The sequence below is a fragment of the Stenella coeruleoalba genome, assembly GCF_951394435.1.
Source record: "Stenella coeruleoalba genome assembly, chromosome: 2".
NCBI lineage: Eukaryota > Metazoa > Chordata > Mammalia > Artiodactyla > Delphinidae > Stenella > Stenella coeruleoalba.
The window spans coordinates 175,303,076-175,321,290 of NC_137147.1; the positions used below are offsets into that span (position 1 = coordinate 175,303,076).

General features: G+C 48.2%; 1 protein-coding gene across 1 annotated transcript in view; it reads right to left on the reverse strand.

Annotated features, from left to right (window-relative positions):
• FAM107B (family with sequence similarity 107 member B) overlaps window positions 1–18,215 on the reverse strand; it is an 86,347-nt gene that overhangs the window by 67,603 nt on the left and 529 nt on the right. The gene's annotated exons all lie outside the window — the stretch shown is intronic.

Below are 18,215 nucleotides of genomic sequence, written 5' to 3' on the forward strand. Positions count from 1 at the left end.
ATACGCAGGCACTCTGCTGGTGCACTAGCTGCATTCCTGTAAAACTCTACGAAGTGTGCACTATTATTATCCCCATTTCACTGATAAAGCTAGTGAACTGCAGGCCCAGAAGGTGGGACCAAGCAGCGTGATTCAGAGCCCACCAATTCACGCTGCTTCTCTATTTCAAGAAACTGCACAGAGAAAAATACACATTAGACGGAAGTTACCCAGGCAGAGCAGGGAGGACATTTCCTTTTCCACTTAGCTAATAAGACAGTCTGGGTCTTATTTAAGATCCAGGACTCTTTGGGGAAATGTATGCAACCCAGAACCAAAAAGACTACAGGAAAAGTATCTGCTATTCATTAACCGCAAGTGACATGAAATGCAGAAGCATGGTATGGACCGCAGAACTCTGAAAACACGATGCAAACGCACTTTCCTGGGCAAGCAACCGCCCACCCGCCCACTGCCCTTTTCCATTTTAATATCCTTTCATCGAGGGGAGGTCACAGGCTGGTGGCACAGCTCTCTGTTTGTTCTAGTTTTTAAAAAAGGGGTCGCGGGATTCACTTTGTTATAAAGCAGAAACTGACACACCATTGTAAAGCAACTCTACTCTAATAAAGATGTTAAAAAAAAAAAAAAAGGCGGGGGTCACGGAAGTCGTGGCCTGACACGGCACCCCACCCAAATTGTAAAGACAGAGTGGGTGGGGTGCAGGAAGAAGACAGGGTCCCACCCAACCAACCTGCACATTTACTTGCCAACATCCTGCCAGCAAGGATGGGGAGAAGTTCACAGTGGAAGTAATTCACCAACAGAAGCAAAGGAAAGGAAAACACACAGACACACAAGATCGTCCACCCGCCAGAAGGGTCTTCTGTATTTCGACACGGCTGGGACCCTCTGCAGTGTATCACAAGGCCAATTCTTTTTGAGCTCCAGGGCCTGGGGATACAGTACAGGACAACACTTTCCCCTAAAAGGATCTGTTGTGTTGTTGTTGGCGGTGGTGGCGTGTGCGTGTCTGTGTGTGTGTTTCAAGGCAAGTCCTTAAAAAGGATGGTTTTGAGCTCAGGAAACGTGGGAAGAAAAAGATACAAAAACAGAAGTAAACGATGCTGTTAAAAGGAACTTCGAGGTGCTCCTGCACATCTCAGATGCTGACCCACACTGAGTCTGAAACAAAGCCTGACTGCAGACGCCCAACCCTCCTCAGGTGCTGTACGAACTTTATGAAGCTGGCCCAGCACCACTCAACAGACAGCCACGCTCAGGGTCTGAAGCCAGCATCCATGCCCGACCCTGAACAGCAGCAGTGACTTAGGAAGAAGCCCTGACGCTGGGTAGGACGAGATTAGGATGACAAGGTCCTGCCCTCGGAGTTTCCAATCAGAGATGGAAAAGCGCAGTCCACAAGCAAGTGACCACAGAGAAATCCAAAGGTACGGAAGTACCTCCCACAGGGGCGAAGTGCAGCCGACGCCTGCTCTCTCAGCCCGGGGCACGCAAGCCCTCGGAGTCCTTCCCCCCATCTCATCACAAACAAAGCCATCAAACTATCTGACTGGCTAATCCTGTGCGACGGTGGTATCACAGAGCCCGTCGACTCTCTTTCTGGGGAATGAAGCGCTTACCGGAAGGCACAGAGAATCCAGGCCAAAGGGAACCAGAAATACCTGGGGTGTGTTAGCAACAGCCTCATGACGGCACCCTGAGCCCTGCTTACCCCACCCTACCTACCTCCCCTGTCCCACGCCCCAATACCCAGACCCTCAAACAAGACTTCAAAACCCTTCTCATCAGGATGACCAGTAAAAGAAGGCAAAGCATCCTACTCTTCCTCCTTTCTTCACCAACCCCTGACACCAAGGTGTTACTCAGGTGGGGCTACTGCACCCCAGGGAGCCCCAGGGGGACAGCAGGGTCTCCTGAGGAGCTCTTGGCAAACAGGTGCAATTAGAGATGCCTGCCGGTGCAGCTAGATGACTGTTTACGGCGTTAGCGGATCACTGCCAAAACAGACCATCATCGAAGACAAACCAGGAGAGAAAAGAACGTGGAAAAACGTAATGCAGAATGTTCTTTAGAGTTCAATTAAGGAGCAACGAGGTGGTAGCCAAGCTCCCTCAGTGAGGCAGGTAATAAGCCTCGGGCTCACCATAGAACCTCATGTCAGACCAACTTCTGATCGGGAATTTTTCATGCACACAGCAAATACTTACCTGCAACTGAGGACATGCACGAAGGGTGACTACATGATCTATCAACCAGACCAGGTCACTCTGGGTGTGGGTGAGGCTCTACTAATAGTTACACTGGACAAAGAAGACGCATGCGTACCAAGCTCCTCCGCCAACAAACCAGGAGGGACCAGGTGGCTGCTCTCCTGCCATGCACCGTTGACCCTGGGTCCCACCGTTGACCCTGGCTGCTCTCCTGCCATGCACCGTTGACCCTGGGTCCCACCGTTGACCCTGGCTGCTCTCCTGCCATGCACCGTTGACCCTGGGTCCCACCGTTGACCCTGGCTGCTCTCCTGCCATGCACCGTTGACCCTGGGTCCCACCGTTGACCCTGGCTGCTCTCCTGCCATGCTCCGTTGACCCTGGGTCCCGCTTGCCTGGGGGTGCAGGGCCCTCACTCAGCAATCAGTTCCTGCATTTACAGGAGCCCATGAACCGACAAATGAACAGGTGAGAGCCTTTATTCAGCATCCTTGTGGACTCCTGGCTATTGGTGACCTACTGACCTGATTCTCTCCTCCGTGGCTCAGATGCCTGACCCACACTTCACTTCCATCCTGGGCCACTGAAAACCTTCCTCCTCTACAGAACCTGTCTTTGTTTCTAAGAACCCTGCCTGCCTATAGGTCCTAAACCTCTGTTCACCCCAGCCCACTGCTATGGGCTGAGTCAAGCACCCAAGCTGACTCACAGCCACATCCACACCCTTGAGCCCAGTGGTCCCTCGTCCACTGTCCAATCAGGCTCCAGAGCTCCAGCTTTGGCCATTCATCCCCAGCTTCCTAACCCATCTCTCTATCTACCTCTGCTTATACAACGGGCTCAGCGCTCCAGGTGTAGAAGGCCCATGAGGACGGTATGGGTCAAGCAGACAGTCACTCCAAACCTGGGGCAACCTTGAATTGAGTCCTAATGGAATTGAATCATTTTGTTCTATCGGGTGGGTGAAAATAATCAGGTAGGACATCACATCCAGACACGAGTGTAAGCAGAGCAGACACAGGGAGGACACTAACATTAGTCAACACCTGCGTGCAGACACCGGCCAGGTGACTTACCTGCCTAATACTCACATTGTAGAGATGAGAAAATCTGGGCTCACAGAGGTCTACCAGACATAAGGTTCATGCTCTTTCTAGCGTGCCAATGTCAGAACGAGCCAATGACAACAAACACTTGAAAGAAGACTTACAGGGAACAGTGATGTGCGAAGCTCTCCTCCAAAATCGTGGAAAGAACGCATACATTGATTCTTTAATTTAGAGAAATATAGTCTCATGTATTTGTTTACAGAGAAAGACGTCATGTATTTATTCACACACAGGAAGTAGCTTAGCCCTAAAACTCAAAACGGGCACAACAGACAGCATCAGCAAAGAGGGTTCTCAGACATTTCAATAAACACCTCGGCTTCTGCTTATGGTATAAATAACTACTTTTAACATTTAACGTTTTTAAGAGTTTGTATTAGAACGGACAAGAACTAAGAACACACACATCAAGAAAAAGTTTTTTAGGATGACAGAACTACCTGAGGTTTTTCTTTAAAACATTATTTTTTTTCTGCAATAAAATCATCGCCCACATTCCAGGATGCCGGTAACGAGGACGTTTTCTCTTTCGTTTTTGCTTTTGTTCTTTTGTGGCGGCAAGTGCCGGTCCATGGGGGTAGGTGAGGGTAGGCAAGGCAGGTCAGAGCAAAGGAAGCCTCGTGCTGAATTAGCAGTCAAGGGAAGAGAGTTCTGGTCCTAGATCTGCACTAAGGAGACTTGTAAGATGCTGGGGTCCTCAGCTTCCCTGAGCACCAGTTTCCCATACAGAGCTCCAGGTTTTGGAAGGCCTCGTCCCCCTTCCAAGCCTACAGCTTACTGAGAATGCTCCAGCACGGGCTGATTATTAAAGTGACACACTTCAGAGAAACGGCAGGGTGTGTATTTAAAAAGGACTATGAAATGAGTCATCTGTGAGTAAAACATAATTTATCTCCATTTAAAAAGTCATGTTAACCTACATGGCGGTGGTAGAGAGAACATCTACCGTCTTACCATTATTCTGAAGAGGCTATAAATAGGCAGTATTTGAAATGAATCAGCTCTGTGCCACCAGCCACCGAGAAGCCCATGCATGCAGCATCTTCCAGACCATACCTGCAGGCAGCTTTGTTTCGAGCGCAAATGGAGAGGGGAAAAAAGCAGCGTTAGTAGCGCCCATCATTACAGATTCAGCTGCATGTCTGACACAGGAAGCTCATGAAGAACTGCAATTTAAAAGGATTTAAAATAAACAAATAAAAAATTCTACCTGGGCACCTATTCGGAGAGCTGCCAAGCCAACTGTTTTTGTTTTATCACAAACTGTTTAAAGTCACCCCTGGACCAGGGTACAAACCACATCCAAGTAGAGATCTCCCTGGATGTTACCAGGGTCTCCGCACTTCCCCGCTCCATTATGTACTCAGGTGACACAGTTCATGCAGTTGAAATGCCCCCTCTCTGGCACCCACACCGGGCTCTGTGTGGGCAGCATGGGCGGAAACAAGGTGAGAGCCATGCAGGCTTCAAAACGAGAGCGTACCACTCAACACCAACACCCTCTCCCAGTTCCAGAGGCTACTTCTCACCACCTCTGCTCCCCACCCACCACCCTTCACACCCTTGCTCCTAAAAGTAGACCTGTTCCTGCCAAGATCTCTGCCATAGGACTGTCCCTAACGTGATTGAAGGAGGAAGGTTAGAGAGAGGAGGGAGTAAAGAGGCAGCAAGAGATGCGGAGGCTCTCGCGGAAGGAACTTTTGCTCTCCAGACCTGCTGCAAGGAAATATCCTGGTGATGTTTTCAAGTACTTAAAGGATAAGTGGTGATCTTCTTTTTTTAAAGAATGATCAAAGGAAGTTTTTAAGTTCCAAAAGCTCTTTTTTTTTTTTTGCGGTACGGAGGCCTCTCACTGTTGTGGCCTCTCCCGCTGCGGAGCACAGGCTCCGGACGCTTAGGCTCAGCGGCCATGGCTCCCGAGCCCAGCCGCTCCGCGGCATGTGGGATCTTCCCGGACCGGGGCACGAACCCGCGTCCCCTGCATCAGCAGGTGGACTCTCAACCACTGCGCCACCAGGGAAGCCCCAAAAGCTCTTTTAAATGCTAAGAATTCAAGCAAAGTTACTTATTGTTTCAACCTTTATTATAGCTAGTGCATCACTTTCCGTTGACTATATTTACAATATATTAGAGCTGGTGGGTTTAATATAGATCTTTAGAGTAAATGGAAAGCCATGGAAAGGCAAAGTTTATGGGCCATTAGGAATAATTCCTTTCATAAGAATAATCAAGTTAGGGCTTCCCTGGTGGCGCAGTGGTTGAGAGTCCGCCTGCCGATGCAGGGGACACGGGTTCGTGCCCCGGTCCGGGAAGATCCCACATGCCACGGAGCGGCTGGGCCCGTGAGCCATGGCCGCTGAGCCTGCGCGTCCGGAGCCTGTGCTCCGCAACGGGAGAGGCCACAACAGTGAGAGGCCAGCGTACCACCAAAAAAAAAAAAAAAAAGAATAATAAAGTTAGAATAATAATAATAATATTGATAATAAGAGGACGAGGAGGAGAACGAGAGGAAGGAAAGAAGAAATGGCGAACATAGAAGACAGTACCATAGGGTGGATAAACCACATTTTCTGTAGTGAATAGAGTCGTCCCTCAGTATTGGCAGGGAACTGGTTCCAGGATCCCTGTGGATACCAAAATCCACGGATGCACAAGTTCCTTACATAAAGTATTTGCATATAACGTAAGCACATCCTCCCATACGCTTTAAATCAACTCTGGATTACTTATAATACCTAATACAATGTAACTACTATGTAAATTGTTGTACATACAATGTAGATGTTATGTAAATAATTACCAGGGCATGGCAAATTCAAGTTTTGCCTTTTGGAACTTTCCAGAAATTTTTTTTTTTTTAATCAGAAGTTGGTTGAAACCACGGATGCAGAACCCATGGGTATGGAGGGCCAACGTAGCTGAGTTCTGTGTTATCTAGGATAAATTACAGAGAGTCTCTAGGCCTCAGTGTGCTCCTCAGTAACATACGGTCCATTAAAGTCCTGCACCATGGGATAAGGATCACAGAAACGACGCATGTAAAGCATTTAGCACGTGCTTAAGAAACACCCACGTGTCAGTGATTGTTATTCTGGGATGAGTTTTAGTTCCAACTCAACCAATAACGAGCTGTGTGGTCTTGGGCAAGCTAGTTGACACGTCTGAGCGGTGGTTTATTCACCAAAAGAAATAAGGAGTCTAGATTAGATGATCCCTTGATCTCTAAGGCTTCCCCAAGCTCAAACCCTCTGTGACAATGCAGGGTAGTTTCTAATCTCAAATTCTTTGAGGTGTCTAGTTGTCACACCTTTATGATTTACTGGTCATAGCCACGATTTATTTGATACCAAGGGTCTAGTCAAGGCACAACTCCTAATCATGAGACTGTGCCTGTGGGGATCCTAGAACCGCTTTATGAAGACTGTTTGCACACTGTGGTTTCCAGGAACATGTGCTGGCAAAAGGCAGGCTTGCCTGTAACAGGAGAATCGATATATTTCCATCCCAGGGGCCTTCAAATGTTGCGACTGTCCCCAAATCAGATTGCTACTGTAACATGTCCCAGTGGCCCCTGGCAGCTGATGGAGCACACACAAATTAAATCATTTACTACGACCCCCCCACCCTCCAACCCCACCCCCGCCTATAAAAGAAACTCCCAATTACTTCCTGCTGGACACATTGCAATAATCCATCCTTTCTGATCTTAACAATGAAGTTGAAAGCTGCCAGCAGAGGTCCATTTCTCTTCCAACTAGGCAGAACGGAAACTCAGCTATTTCAGAATTATCATCCACCTCCTATATTTTAAAACTCATCAGTGACTTATTTCTTTTATAAGGAAAGATGAGGCATACGTGTCCTTACGTGTCAGGAAATTTTACATGATTATTGAAGAACACAATCTATCATGGTCTACAACATCACTTGGCATTCTCACCCATAAACCCATGTCATAACCTCTTAATTTAGGTGATGGCCAAGCACCCAAGTTAGCAAATACGGACAGAATTTAACATTGCTGCTGAACAAGACTTACCATAAAATCAACCTGGCACAGTAACATTCATAAAAGGTGGTGCAAATAGCAATTAGCTCTAATGAAGTATTGAGTATTGGAAGTATTTGCTATGCTTGGATAAAGCCAAGCCAATCATTGCTTCTCTGTTAATTCTTTAGCTGTCCCTAAGCAGACACCCTGGCCAGTTTAAATCTCATCTCACACTCACTAACAGGCTCATTAAGAGAGGAGAATCAACAACCTCTAATGAAATGATCAATTCAGGCAACAGTCCTCAATGAAAGCTAACAGACCCTGGGAGAAAGGTTGATGTGGAAATTCACAATGAAAGGATCAAACTCCCAGCACATGGACCCAACGATCAACCTCAATATCACTACAAGGGAGACAACCAGACACCGTCCTGAGACGATGGGACACGAAGTGTACAACACGGCCAACAAACTAATCTTGCCCCCCTAAACCTGAACGTGAATCTATGAAAAATAATAAACAGAAACCTCATTTAAAATGGAATCAGGAAGCCAGAAGGGGGAGTTTTCATGCCCTACCACTCTATGTCAACTGCAGACCCCAAGTAAAAGAGATACCTCTGCATCTCCAACAGAAAGAAGGTTATTACTTTACCACTCAGCAGGAGGAAAGAAGGGTTTCTAAGCCTGGCAACAGCCCAGCCAATGAGAGGCTGTCACAAGTCACCCAATGAAAAGCCACTATACTTTGAATTCCCAGTTTCCTCCAATGGACTCTTTGTTTATAACAGTCCCGGCCAAATCCTTCTCCTCTAGAAAAGATTGTTCCTCTTCTCTGTTCTCTGGACTTACCTGTGGGTCGCCATAAGTTTTAGGTCCCAAATTGCGATTCTTTGCTGTTCTCAAACAAAGCCGTTTTGCTGGGAAAATAACTGGTTGTTTTACATCAACAAATCTAATAAAGCTTTCGTTCTAACTTTCAGGTTACAGAAATACAGAGGTTGGTGGAACACGTTTAAAGAGAAAACTCTCACCAAATCCAGAATGCGGGACCGTCTGCAAGACAACGGACTAGCTTCTTCCACAAAGCAGTAACTTAGGGAGAACAGGATGGAGCATATCAAATGCAATGTGTGAGCTCTGTTCGGACCCTGGTGTGAGAAACCAACTATCAAAAGACATTTTTAAGCTAATGAGGGGTGAAATCAATGCAGGGAAGATGGGGAGTCCTACATATTCCGGGGCTGCCCCACCCCTTGCCTTCTGATGGTCTGGAACTGCAATTCAGCCACTCTCCAATTGAAAGGGCGGGGCCCGTGAGCAGAAACTGAGCCACGGATGGCTGGGCCACATCCAGCTCTGCACAGGAAGGGGAAACTCTCAGTAAGAAGATGCAGGAGATCCTCGTTGGTAGAAAAAGAGGCAGTACCTGGGGCAATCTAGAGAGGAAATGTACAGGTTCTTGAGCACAATTATAGCCAACAGGATTCTAGCAGCCTTGGGCTTCACAGGAAACCCATTCATGTAAACAGCGTAAAATCCATGCTCTGAACAGAGAAGTTAACATTTGAAGCAAGCAGGGTACCTATGAAATGGGAGAGAAGGAAGCAAGATGAACACCCAAGTGTACAGACAGAAAGGTATGAAGTGTTTAAAAATCTTCTCAAAACGTTCAGATATTTGTGATGCACAAAGAACCCCTCTGCAATGGGGAGCACAAAATCCTCCAATATGGACTATACATGCATTGGAAAAACTACTGTTTAAATGCAGGATTGTTACATAGAAGGGAAAATTGTATTAGCATCTAATATAATGACATAAAACACTTTGAAAAAATACATGATGCCTCATTCCACCCATTAATAACAAGGTAACAGCCTTGGGAAACTTCATACCAAAAACATGGTACTTCTGATAAACGTAATATTTAAGACCAACTCAAAAACACAAGCTCTGCCTAATGACATAATTCTGTGTTTGGAATTTGGTGCCACGCTCACGCCATACCTAAGGAAGCTCCTTCACTAAAGGATCACTTCAAGACATCATCCTTCCCGTGTGATGATGCCCAAACTGAAACGCAGTCATAAATACCCTCCTTACAGCTACAGTTTTAGATTTACCTGCTAAGTGCCTTATTCCAGCTGGGATTCCAAGCCCTTTCTGAGGCTAAGAAGTCAAAAGTTTTATCAAGGGCTTCCCTGGTGGCGCAGTGGTTGAGAGTCCGCCTGCTGATGCAGGGGACGCGGGTTCGTGCCCCGGTCCGGGAAGATCCCACATGCCGCGGAGCGGCTGCGCCCGTGAGCCATGGCCGCTGAGCCTGCGCGTCCGGAGCCTGTGCTCCGCAGCGGGAGAGGCCACGGCAGTGAGAGGCCCGCGTACCGCAAAAAAAGTTTTATCAACAGGGTTAAGGGAATGTGGAGTCTTGAGTCTTGGCCGAGGCAAAGTTCTGCAGAGAGGAGGCCCAAATTTGATCGAGCTCTTAGAACCTGGGGCAAGCTCCTTCATCTCTCTATGCTTACTTTCCTCATATGTAAAACACTAACACTAACGGTACCTCCCTCACAGAACTTCTTGGAAGACCACAGAAGATAATGAATGAAACCACACCTGGCATAATCGGAAATGCTCAGGAAATGCTAGCCATCATTATGTTTCATCATCTGAAGGCCCATCTCCCTGGAAATCATTCTCATCAGCACAGAGTACCTCTTTCTGGCCAAGGCAAAAAATGTTCCTTAAGAGCAGACACGGTGTGCCACAATGAATGGACCTCAGAAACACTCTGTTAAATGAACAAAACTGGACACAAAAGGCCACATATTGTATGATTCTCTGTGTAGGAAATTTCTAGAAAAGGCATAACCTTAGACACAGAAGATCAGTGTCTGCCTGAAACTGGGGATGGAAAGAGGAATTGACTACAGAGTCTAAAACTGGACTGGGGTGATGGTGCTCAACAGTACAAACTGACTAAAAATCATGGAACTGTATGCTTGTAATGGGTGAATTGCACGGTACATAACTGATACCTCAATAAGCTGTACTGAGGGAAAAAAAGATGTGCTTTCACAGTGCTTGCACAAGTCCTTTCTCACCAATCTATTCTGACAGCAAACTCACATATTCTGCAGAGCACAGCCAAACAGCTGAGGACGCTAGGCTCGGGCCAGGACCAGACCTGGATCCTAATCCTGACCCGGCTTAGTCCTACAGCAAACTTGTTACTTCTCTAAGCCTCAGTTTCCACAACTGTGAAATGGCAACCCTAACAGTATTCAGGTCAGAGCTGTTGGAGCACATCTATAATCCTCCCCCAAGTTTCCCAGATCAATAAACGGTGCCCCCTTCACCCAGGGGTTGAGGCTAAACACAGAGGTATCACTCGTGACTTCTCCCCTTTCCCATATCTGCCCCAATCCATGACCAAGTCCTGAGGGTTCCATCCTCAGGATATTTCAGGTATCCATCCAACCACTTCTCACCAGCTCCACCCCAGTCCTCGGGGACTCACAAAAGCCTCCCACGGGTCCGCCTGCCTCCACTCTGGCCTCTGCAGTTATGGCCGCAGGCGGGTATTTACACACACAAGGCTGATCTCCACCATCTCCTGCTCAGGACCCTCCCCTGGTCTCCTCCAGCCCGCAGGCCCCACCTGATGAGCACTCTGGCCCCTGAGCCGTTATCCGCCCTTGCCTCTGCACAGACGGACGGGGGTGAGGCTCACCCCTTCCCTCATTCAGAGCTCAAGTTCTCCTCAGAGGGGCCTCACCCTACTAAAAACCCCACCTCTGCCCCTGCCGGACTCCAACCCCTCCACCTCATTTCCTTCACAGCAGTGACGCTGCCTGGAATCACATCATCTACGCTGTCCTTTACACTCTGTCTTCCCACTAGAAGACAAGCTCCACGCAAGCAGGATTTTGACACTGTCCTACCCACGTGCCCCAGAGTCCGGCACAGGGTCTGGCATAGAGAAAAACACGTTAAATACTTGCTGAAGGAATAAAGAACTCTCACGAAGCACTCAGCACAACACCTGCCACACAGGAAGTGCCCAAGAACTGTTAGTTGGTAATAATAAAAATATTTATTATAATTACAGTTCACAGATCAGAATATGGAAGCCCTACGAGGTTACCTGCCTAAGCCAGGTTGCACTCTTAGTCTGACAGTCTAGTACACGTCCACGGTGCCACGTTCCACGAGCACAGAATAACTGATGCTCCCTGCCCGCCCCCAGCAGGAACGCGAAGGACACTGTGGCCAGTCCCCCTGACCATCCTGTGCCCTGCCTCCTCTCACCTGGCAAGAGTCACCTGATCCTCGAAGGGGTGGCTGGCACGCTATTGAACCCTATGGCGGTCCCAGGAACGACAACTGATGGTCCCAAGCGTTCCACCAGGTAAAACGAAGGCAGGCTTCCAACTCACCCTAAGACCACTCTAAGAGGTAGGCAAGGGTGATTATCTGCATTTCATAAATGAGAAAGTAGAGAAAGAGAAATAAACGACCTGCTCGAAAACCACATGCATACTAATTAATGGTGACCCTGGGCCCAGGATTCTGAACATTTTAGAACACTAGGCCTCCCTCTTTCCAACACACTACACTACTCTGGGCATCCGTGAAAAAAGGAAAGGAAGACAAAGAACCCTGACCACAGCTTTATCTGTTTTATTTTATTAATTTACTTTTTTTTTTTTTTCGGTACGCAGGCCTCTCACTGCTGTGGCCTCTCCCGTTGCGGAGCACAGGCTCCGGATGCGCAGGCTCAGCGGCCATGGCTCACGGGCCCAACTGCTCCACGGCACGCGGGGTCCTCCCAGACCAGGGCACGAACCCGTGTCCCCTGCATCGGCAGGCGGACTCCCAACCACTGCGCCACCAGGGAAGCCCCTATTTATTTACTTTTTAAATTTATTTATTTTTTTTTTGGCTGCATTGGGTCTTCGTTGCTACATGCGGGCTTTCTCTAGTTGCGGCGAGCAGGGGGCTACTCTTCGCTGCAGTGCATGGACTTCTCATTGCAGTGGCTTCTCTTGTTGCAGAGCACAGGCTCTAGGCACGCAGGCTTCAGTAGTTGCAGCACGTGGGCTCAGTATTTGTGACTCTCGGGCTCTAGAGGGCAGGCTCAGTAGTTGTGACATGTGGGCTCAGTAGTTGTGGCACACGGGCTTAGTTGCTCCATGGCACGTGGGATCTTCCCGGACCAGGGCTCGAACCCGTGTGCCCTGCACTGGCAGGCGGATTCTTAACCACCACACCACCAGGGAAGTCCCGCTTTATCTATTTTAAATGACATTAAGTTGCAAGGGAAAAGAACATTCTAAAGAAAGTTCTTCTATATATACATATTCACAATGACACTCTTAACCTCCTCCAGCACAGGGGAATTTTCGTACCTCTCCATTAGACATCCAGAAACAACTTCTGATTATTTATACAGTGGGAGTTTGTAAGAGCACTGCATGGTTTTGTAAACTCATGAGCATGGATCAGGCCCAGATGCCTCAAAAACCTGGATAAAACGTGAGTTTTAATCTGAACGCTCACAGAGTGCGCTCTGTGTTACATATATACTAATAACGACACAGAAAAGCTGACACCACAGGATCACGGCCTCTCTCCCAGGCACTTGGTTACGTCGCTTTATGAAGGGTGCCAGAACCTGTGTCCAAGAATAGAATGAAACATGCCATTTCGGATAGCAAAGCCAGGTTCTCTAAAACCCTCCTGAAGGCGTGAAGGCATCCTGAAAGGTCAGATAAGGAGAGAAGGGAGAAGCCCCTCGTCCTCTGCCACCCCGCACCAGTGTCCCTCATCGGCATCTTGGCATCGTCACTGTTACCAAAAATCTGTGGGCGACAAAGCAAAAGCCTAAACGCCTCTGGCCGGCCACGCTCAGGGACCACGTGTTTGGGGCTTCAGGCCCTCGGAGGTAGATCTTACAGAGTTCATCTCACAAACAAGAGCACTAAAGCCCCCGGGGGCTCTGTGACTTGTGGGGGTCACAGAGCCGGGGCCTGGTACTAACTCAGACACACCTGGTTTCAAAGCTCCAAACTGTATGGCACATTCGTTAACACACCCCGTTCCCCAACCCCACCTCTTCCGCCCAGGGCTGGCACTGAACAGGGCCATAGAGGCTCCACTATCACACACTTGGCATTGACAACAGAAACGAGAACAGAGAACGAGGCGAGAAAAATCCTCCAGACAACGCGCACCTACCACCCACCAGGATGCGGACAGCTGGTCTACCTGCACTTTTTCTATCTTCTGCCTAGGCTCTGCAATTCCCCATTTAAGATTTCTCCGTGTAACAACTGCTAAGGATTTATAATTCAGTAGCATGACCAGGAATAGCACTGAGGACAGCCCAGAATCACATTGTTTCATGGCTCTAAGGGTGGAGGGAGCTTTTCTTCACACCACAAAACTCTAAGACTATGCGGTGGGTAGGGACAATTACTGTCACCAAAGTACGCGTCCCTCCCACCTCTCCTCAGGCACACACAACACAGACCACAGCTACTGCTTTACAACCGCTCTGACCAGCTGCTTGGCCTTAAATGAGATCCTTGGAAGGATGGAACTGCTAAAGAGTCCACCTTGTGTTAAAGCAGCAGTCCTTCCTTTTTCTACATTGCTCTCCATTTTCCTTCCTACAGTTCACCTGAGTCTGGAAAACATTCTTAAATAAGTCTTCCCACGATTTCCCCACAGCCCCCTCTTACCTTTTCATTTGTAACAGAACCTGGGGTGGGCGCGCCATGTCCCCACCACAGCTGGCTTCCCAGGGCCACCGGCTGGCAGGTTTACCTTCAGCAAGAACACGCAAACAAGACTACAATTTCCCAGTCCCTCCTCAATTCTGCCCTAGAAAGCGTCCCAACCCCTCAGCCGAATTCTAAACACAACCGAACAGTCCTCCAAATCTCCTCCGCCAAGCCCCTACACCTTGCTCTTAAACTGATCAGCCCTGGGCAAATCACACTCGGTGCCCTCCACGTCTCTTGCCCTACCCTTCACGCCTCTCCCCCTACCCTTCACCTTAGAGTCAGAAACCCAGTCCCGCAGCCTTAGGTGGGATTTCCATCATTCTTGCTGAGATGCCTTAATTCACAAAGTGCTACCTTCCCTTCACAGCTCTTAATATCACGGTCATCAGACAATGTCTGTGTAACTCATACAATTCTTTAAATATCTTCCTCGCCTGCCCTGCCATGTGGACAGGGACCCCCTGGGACTTGTCAACTGCGGTATGCCCAATGCAAGGGCAGTGCGGGCACACGGGAAGCAATAAGGAAATGTCTGTTCAATGAAGGAATGAATAGAAAACAAAGCTTCCCCCAGCAGCCTCAAAAATAACCACTCGACGATCTACCAGGACTAAGTGGCAGCTGGCCAATCACTTTCTTTCTTTTACTGATGGGGTCTAGGAATCAGCAGCATCAGATGCGGTGGAAAGCAACGACTCCTTTTCAGCGGAGCTCCCTAGGTACTGAGTGTAAGGAAAAGTTTAACGTTCAGACGGATGGGGCCCAGCACCTCTTGCACAAGAAGGAAAAGGGGAGAAACTGGTCTGCTTCACAAAGGAAAAGCAAAACAAGGCTAAGCTTAGGAAATTACACAAAAAAAACCGCAGGGAAGTCTCATCATCAGGTCATCCCAGCACTAAGTGGCCCGGGGCTGCGCACACGGACTCCTTAGCTGCACAGAGCTTTCCCTACATGACATGAGCCCAACGTGAGATGCAAAAACGGGTCAGTGCTCACAGCTACTTTCTCCAGACTTAAAGAAGGCTGACAAGTCAATATCTCAAGATATCCGGGGACTTCTAAAAATGCCTAAAATCTAGACCTCACCCAACCAAACATCCTGGCCCCTTTTCTCCAAACATTTGCACAGAGAATTCTGGAGGGAAGGGGCAGATGGGGCATTAAGAATATGAAGTTATATTACTTACCTACTATGTCCCCTCTTTCCATGCCTTAACCACTCCCCCAAAAAAATCTTTAAAAGTCTTTTCCACCTTTACATGTGGCATGAAATAGCTAGTGGGAAGCAGCCGCATAGCACAGGGAGATCAGCTCGGTGCTTTGTGACCACCTAGAGGGGTGGGATAGGGAGGGTGGGAGGGAGGGAGATGCAAGAGGGAGGAGATATGGGAACATATGTATATGTATAACTGATTCACTTTGTTATAAAGCAGAAACTAACACACCATTGTAAAGCAATTATACTCAAATAAAGATGTTAAAAAAAAAAAAAGTAATAGGAAGGAAGCGAGAGAGGGAGGGAGGGAGGGAGGGTGGACAGCATCCATCCTACCACTTACAGTTCAGGACCCGGCTCTCTCAGAGCACTTCTCTCAAGCACAAACCAAGTCTGCTTCTAAACATCCCATGAATGGAATCTCCAGGCAACAGGGACAGGTGTCTGGCCATCACAAAGAGCCACACGAGTCTGTAACCCTGGACCACTCCCAAACTTTTCTCTCCACCCTGCGAGGCAGAACTTTTAAGAGCAAAACAGCTCAACTCTAACCTCACGTCCAGCTTGGCTGTGCTGCTCAGACTGTTCAAGGTCATAGCAGGGTTGAAAAATGAGATTGAGAGATTCTGATGGCCCCTATTTTAGTTTCTTTTGACTTATGGTTGGAGAGAGGTGCCATTATTACAGCAGATTACACACTTTACACACTCACAGGTCACTGCCGTTGACCCTCCATATCCACAGGGTACTGGTTCCAGGACCCCCGAGGATACCTAAATCCGCAGATGCTCAAGTCCCTGATATAAAATGGTGCAGTAAAATGAATACAGTCGGCCCTCTGTGTCCGTGGGTTTGGCACCTGCGGATTCGATCCTTGGTTGTTTGAATGTGGGGATGTGAAACTTGGGGATACGGAGGGCTGCCTGTACTGCACTATAACCCGTCCAAGCACACTCACAGATTAAGGAGCCCCACGTTAGAAACAGGAACAAAGATTGCACCTGACAGTACATAACCACAACTTCCTCCTTGTAAATTCTTCTGATTTCAAAAAGTATTGCATCATCCTAGTGATCAATCTAGTACTTCTAACAGTTGTCTCCAAAACCTCTTTTTAACTTTGCATATTGGAGAAATTATATGTCGGAACATTTTACAAGTGGAAAATAAAAGTATGTAATGACAAAAGCATTCAGTGGCTAAATCTGGGGTGGAACAATGTGTTTTTTGTTTTTGTTTTTTCACAGAACACAGGCACGTGGCGCAAGGTCTGTTAGAAGCAAGCAAGTCACCAGCTACAAAACCATGGCTATTCCTTGTTCTACAAAGAGTTCCTTTCCATCACATATTTCTCATGGATCTCAGAACACAATTTTATTTTTTTGAATATGTTAAAAGCCAAAAGGTTTACTTTTATTAAAAAAAAAGCCAATCTGAAACTACTCCTGAAATCCAAAGAATATAGTACATTAAACGCTTCTATCTGTCCGTCCTTCCCTATTAAGTGGAACTTGCATTGTTTTTTCTCTTTCTTCCCTCCCCCTTCTGTATAGGTGGTTATCTGCAAGGCTATGAGGAAATACACTTCAAACGACTTGTTGGCAAAACACTGCTGTAGACTACGGTTATTAGAGATTGTGTTTTAGACTGATAAGAGTGGTAAAGATTAATAATCAGTAACTCCCTGATTTATTCATTCACACACATGCATTTCCACACCATGGCTGCCAAGCCATAAATGAAGCAAAGATGCCTTTATCCTCCGGGTATGTTTGGGTGGTTTGGTACATGAGTGACTTTTTTTTCCCCTCTATTTCTTTTCAATTTTTTAATAAATATATATAATTTTATACTTAAAAGTTTTAAACTGGAAAAGACTAGCACTAAGAAATCTTCTCTAGACAGGCCCTCCAGATACTATTTCAACTTAAAGCAACTTGGACAGCTAAAATCTCCAAAGTGATGGAGAGGGCACATGGCCGGCGGAGAAACTAAGTACCTGTTAGCAAGAAATCCTCAAGTTAAAAATATAAAGTCTAACAGGCCGCATTCCGGTTTTCTGTATTTATGTTGAATATCAAACTCATTTTCATTAAATAACTTTGCTCTACTGTCATTAAGTCAAGTCTTTTCAAGGAAGGAAAGGTATGCTATCTTGCTGCAGAGAAAAAGATACCGCATTTATCTTCTGCGGGATTCCGCTTCGCATTTCAGAGGGACTGTTACCATCCCCTACACAGCAAGTCAAAACTTGGCCAGACGCATCCACGCCATCCCCGAGGGACCTGAAGATACTTGAGGAGAAGTTAAGAGAACCAAAATTTTAGGACTCCTTGGGGGCAGACGCCACCCAACATACTGGGTTCACTGGAGTAGCGGGAGCGGAGAAGAGGCGAAAATAGAAAAGTTACTTGCAGACTGTTTGGAAACAGTGCCCCGGTCACCTTTAAACCAGCGGCGCAAAGCCCCCACGGCCCCTCCTCTGTTTGCCCAGGAGGAGGAGGCTCCGCGGCGGCCGGGGCTGCAGGGAGCGAGCCGGGCGCCCAGGGCTCGGCATCTGGCCGCGCGTGGCGCACCCGGTGGGCAGCGCATCCCCGCTCCAGGCAGGGTCTCTCCATTTTCAGGGCCGAGGAAGCAACAATAAGCCGAGCGGAGCGGCCGCTCAGGCTCGCCTCCCTCGCGGCGCCCACCCCCCCATCCCCTGCACTCCCGAGCCTCGGGTACCCCCGCGCGCGACTCCTGCCACGCCCCGACCCCGCACCCCGGGCTCGTCCCCGGCACGGCGCGGGGTGGCCCGGGCTCCCCTCACGCCCACCGCCCGGCGCGCCGTCCTCCAGCGCACGCAGGGACCCCCGCCCAGCGCCGGCCACGGGGAGGGGAAGCCCGGCGGCCCTTC